The following is a 5,974-nucleotide window of genomic DNA, read 5'->3' on the forward strand; positions in this document are numbered from 1 at the left end:
GGCCGTATGGGGACGTAGTTGTTTTTATTGAGTTTCTTTTGTAATGAAATGTGAACACAAGGAACCATATGTCTAAAGTGACCATAGCTAAAGTTGGGCAAGGGGCAATTGTTTAAATTTATAATGCTGGGTCCCTTAACTACATCCCCCTTTAAGGGGTGTATCGTCCCGATACACAATCAAGAATTTTGATACTTATTTCTTTGAATTTCATTAAACCAGGCTTGGGCTCTCCCGTCGAAAGCAGCAGGATGATTTGGCTCTTGGGTAAGGATAGGTTGCATAGGAAGGTGGTCTACATTTTTCTTTTTTTCACAATGTTTTACAATCATTTGATATTGTTTATAAACATGAATACATAGCAAATATAAGACTATAAATGTTACCACGTACAACCACATTTTATCTGTACTTATATCATAATCTTCTAGTTGTTCTATATTAATAGGAGTTAATTTTATATTCTCGAACCATATGTCTAAAGTGACCGAACCTACAGTTGGGCAAGGGGCAATTGTTTAAATTTATAATGCTGGGTCCCTTAACTCGCAGTAGTGGCACATCGGTGCATCTTTAGTACACGAGCCCGGTGAGCCGGTTGTATCCTCCCAATTGTTTATTGATTTAATTAAAACTATGTATAGTTACTAGTGAAAATCAAGGAGTCGGCCAACAACTGTCAGGGGATATAAAAAATAGCAGGTTTTTCAAAACTTAAAAAAAAAAAAATTATTTTTATATAAGAAGATGGTCAGGGTTGGGGTCAAAAGTGAAACAAAAATAGTTTACAACTATTTATTTTCCGACGTTTCGCCCCACTTTGTAGGGCTTCATTTGGGCTAAAAAGATAAAAAGATCATACAATGATAAGAATAAAAATACAAAGATAAGATACAATGAGAAGAATAAAAATACAAAGATAAGATACAATGATAAGAATAAAAATACAAAGATAAGATACAATGATTAGAATAAAAACAAGGAACAATGGCAAGAGTAAAAATCTCTTATCATTTTTCATTTTTCGTTATATTTTTATCACTACTTCCTGTATTCGCAACGTATTTGAAATCGAAATAAAACCGTTAAACAGTTTGCTGCCTACCTCCTCCCCACTCTTCCGCTCTTCCGCTTCATTGTTTCTTTCTGTTTAACCGATTCCTTGGAGCAGGTATGTTGTCCTGACTTGCTCATTGCTCATTTATTGTCATTTTATATCATTATTATTATTTATTTTTATTATTCTTTCATGACGTTTATTTTATCTCTATATTTGTTTTTCTTTCTTTTCCCATATTGTTTTTGTTTTATGTGCATCTCCTGTACTTATTTAGCTTTATATTTTACGTATTTTTATCAAGAAATTTTTACTCTTGCCATTGTTACTTGTTTTTATTCTTATCATTGTATCTTATCTTTGTATTTTTATTCTTATCATTGTTTCATTTTGTATCTTTTTAGCCCTGATGAAGCCCTGCAAAGTGGGGCGAAACGTCAGAACATAAATAGTTGTAAACTATTTTTGTTTCACTTTTGACCGAACCCTGACCATCTTCTTATATATCAATTTTTACAGTCAACTATATATAAAAAATTATTTTTCATTGGTAGTTCCATATCATTAAAACTACTAAAAACACAAGAAAACCTAATAGAACCTAATTTGAAGTATTATTAATTTCCTTAATTATGAACTCTAATAGAACTGTTTACGTTCAATGCTTTCCGAGATTTTTAAGTAACAAATATTTCATAACGAAAAATTAATAATTAATGAATTTAAATCTGGCTAACTATATCTCAGGAACTATTAAATTTATTATAAAATATTTGTTGTTAAATTTGCTGAAATAATAATTAATTTATAGTTGTTCGGGCATAATTTCATATGCATAATTCATATTCATTAGCAAATATCTTGAAAACTACTGCTTCTACGAAGATAAACGTCATAAACTATTTTATAGTGCATTAAACTAGCTTTGGTTTGAATGATAATGTACCTCCGCCCTTCAAATGATTCCTGAGCTATAGTCTTCCTAAAATAAATTCATTAACTATTTATGAAATTTTGAACTTGGGACCAATGAAACGTAATTAGCTCTATTAGGATTCATATTTTAGCAAATTTACTTTACTTTAAATAATGTTTGAATGGAATTTGGTCCGGACCTGGACGTTGCAGAGCTTCGTCTGGGCTAAAAATGATATAAACACTTGACATAGTTACAAAAAAGAAAAAAACATAAGTGGAAAATAACAGAGGTATACAATGAAAAGTAAAATATTATAAGAAAAATTAAAGGTTGTAAATAGTAAATGAAAAGGGTAATAGTAACAGATAGATAAGAGATAAAATAAGAGAAGAAATATTAAAGAAAGTACAAATTAAGAGATGACAAAAGAAAAGAATAAAATAAAATGATGAGACAGAATTCATACCTGTTTTAACAGAATGAGCCGTTTGTATTGGGAGGAGTGGGAATAGCAGTTATTATTTAGTAGTTTAAATAATATTCTATTTGGTTTTCTAGAGTTGTAGGCAGTTTTAAATTATATCGAGCTTCCAATGAAAAATAATTTTTATTTTTACATTTTGAAAGAGCTGCTATTTTTTATCCCCCCAACTATGCTTTGCAGATTCATTGATTTTAATAGTTTTCATTAAAGTCGTAAAAAATTGGGGTGAAATATCTGACTATTTTTCTACCGGGCACTTGTAAAATTTACATGAAATTGTGATTTATATTTTGTATATAAAAAAAATCTGTTTGTTTTCTGTTTTTTTACTAGCCACATATAGCTTTATGAAAATCCCAAGTGATGTGATATTTCGACGAGTAGTGAAATACATACATATAAAATTAAATTAATACATTCAAATAACAAGTGAGATTAATGACGTTTCAATAGAAGAAATGGCTTAAATAAGCTTATTCCTTTTTTATTAAATCAACATCAAATAACCAATTGAATGAAATATCGTGAAGAGAACTAAGAAACGCAAAGTGATTTAACAAAGTGATAGATGAGATAAGATGCCAAGCGGGCGCCAGCCCAAATATATTCCCAACTAGGACAACGTCTACCATCATTATTCAAGATCCAAAATCTGGTCTTTGTTCATTTATGTTAAAGGCTTCATCAATTGATAACGACCAATTAATCGATATAAGTATAAAAACCAATTACTTTTTTTTCGGCCAAGTAGTATATTGGAGTCATATACTGCCTAACCTTGGTTACCATCGCCAATAGGCATGAAATTAGTAAGACCGTGTCTTAACAACTGAGCTATGAGCGGCCCGTAATAATTACTTACATCGAACTACATTGTAAAAGTAAAAAAATAGAAATTAGCGAGAGACGAGCATTGATTGAGAAAAACGATGACGCTGAATCGTCTGTTGAGTTCTTGACTTTTAAGTCTAGTATGTTGTTTCCAGGTGAGTCTTTTGTCGAAAAAGAATCGAAGGTATCGCACTGTGTTGGATCTGGGTAAAGAAATATTATTAAGAGTAACAGGTGGACAGAAGCTGCGGCGGAGAGTGAAAGTCACATGGGTGCATTTCGATTCGTTGGATTTTATCCACCATTGGTTGCACCATTGCTCAATCCGGGTGAGGTGTGTTTGAAGATTGGATGAGGACGTTACAGGATCAGGATGGGAGGATAGGATAGCTGTATCATCGTCAAATATTACCAGGAACGTGTCGGGAGTGATGGGAATGTCAGCAGTGAAGAGGAAGATTAAAAAATCATTACTTTTAATTTTGTTTATTTGAAAATAATAACGGGTCCTCATTTTAAAAATTAAGAATACATAAATACAAACTATTACAGAATTTAATGAATATCAAAAAGAGAAAAATATGAATCAAACGGGAAAAGATCGATTGCATGATGTCTGAGATAAATATCTTTTGTTAAATTGTTTTATTCTAATGTAAACACCACAAGACAACCTAAAATAATAATTTTTATAGCAAAAAAAATTTACAAAAACAATTTATAATTTTTGCCCTATTTTTTTTTTCGAAACCAGAAAAATTGCGTTAACATTTACACAAGGAAACTAATTTGCATGAAACGTAGAGACGTAAGTAGGTTAGTTAGTGAAAGTTGTTTGATGCGCAAACAACACTAGATTTAATTTTTTTTTTTTTTTTGGACTACATCTAAACAAGCGACTAACTTGAAATCCTCACGCAGGACAGAAAACTGCACGCCGACTCCGAATATTACAGCACTTCCTAGAAAAGCGGTCTACACTTCCGATTTTTTTTTTTTTTTATTTTGATAGATTTATTTATTGATAGATATTACAATCTGCCACTCAGTTGTGGACAATAGGTAATCGTGATGATGATCTCATACATACTAAAATAAATAGAAAAAAAAATAAAATAAAAAAAAACTCTCTTAAAAAAACTAAAAAAAAAAAAAAACTCTCTCCAATTATTAACAATAGACTGATCTACAAGATCAGGATCTAGACATACTGAGTTGAGTTTTGGGACTCTACTAAACCTTTGAATTCCTCATTTATCCAATCATTATAATTCAAAATCCTCAATGCTCCTTACTTTTTCACAAATAAAATCATCCTTAAAGACCTTAATTTTTTATACATAACCCATACGTAACCAGATATCAACCCTTTCAATATGACCGCTACTAACTACTTTAACCCACTAGTTCCTGATCTTGCTTCCTCTTCCATTCCTGAAAATCCCCTGAGCTAGCTGAAAAGAAGATGGTCACGGGACCTTCTAATATAAAAATGTTTTTAGAGTGCTACCTAGTATAAAATTATAATCTTACACCACATTTACTAGATGCATTACTATTTGCAGTTGTAAATGCCAAAAAAAAAAATCAAACAAAATAAAAAAAAAAAAGTTTTCAAAAGTAACCCTTTCTAGGAACAAAGAACGATAAAATTTTTCAAAAGGTTCATATATATATATATATATATATATTTTTTTTTTTTGTGACTAGCCATTTTGTTTTCCCTTTGTGATTTCATTTGTGGTATTCACAACTTGCATGGCTAGTTAATTGTTGATGTGCATTGTGTAATACTAACACGATTAGACCTTCTTGATACTAGCCCTAGGAGAATACAGATAAATTTCCAAACCCAGGTATCATGACTTCGCCAATTGATAGTCAATAGGGCCGCTGATTCGGAGCGGCGGGGTCGGGTCAGCCGGAGTGGGTTAGGGCGGTAATTGAAAAAGTTCGAGTCCCGCCCCCGAGCCCTACAAACCTCATTTAGGGGCCCTTTCAGCACTTCCTCGGCTCATATTGTCAACATGTAGATTAAATCATGAACGGCTTTCGGAAAATTGTTCTTTAGGAAGGAGAAAGCTTTTAAACTACGGCATCCCCTTCACTCCTCTCCCCCCCCCCCCACTTAATAAATTCATTCTTCTATAGATCTTCTCCTTCTCCTCCTTATAATGTCATCCTTTTGCTAAGGAAAGACGAGTTTGACGGCTACTCTCCATCGTCTTCCAATATTTTCTGCCTTCTAAAGTGTCTCATGTAATAATAATTCTTTATTGTGTTTGAAAATTTATTTATTTTCCTCATATGTCCGTTTTTCTGGAAAAATACATGCATAAGAAAAAACAATTTATTAGCTGTTGTTGCTTGAATTTGAGGGCAAAAGAGGTTATCATTATACATTATGTAAGACGGTTATCATTGCCATAGTAACTAAAAAAATTATTCGGTTGATTATTAAACTAAATATTTAATTTTTTTATAATAGAATAATTTATAATAATAATAATTTGGTTAAATAATTTGTTTTTTTTTAAATAATTTGTTTATTGATATTTACAACTGTATACACATATATACAACAAGTAAATTTCCTGTAGGTGACATAGTGACATGATAAAAACATGTGGAGAATCTACCCACTGATAGAACTCCAATAACATTTCTAGAGGAGAAGATCTCG

The 5,974-nt window shown here is 31.5% G+C and overlaps 1 long non-coding RNA gene across 1 annotated transcript in view; it reads right to left on the reverse strand.

The window, feature by feature from the left end:
• The window catches only part of LOC136795819 (uncharacterized), a 93,426-nt gene that overhangs the window by 457 nt on the left and 86,995 nt on the right, over positions 1-5,974 (reverse strand). The gene's annotated exons all lie outside the window — the stretch shown is intronic.

The sequence above is a fragment of the Halyomorpha halys genome, unplaced genomic scaffold (genome assembly GCF_000696795.3).
Source record: "Halyomorpha halys isolate HHAL.00 unplaced genomic scaffold, Hhal_1.1 Scaffold82.1, whole genome shotgun sequence".
Lineage (NCBI taxonomy): Eukaryota > Metazoa > Arthropoda > Insecta > Hemiptera > Pentatomidae > Halyomorpha > Halyomorpha halys.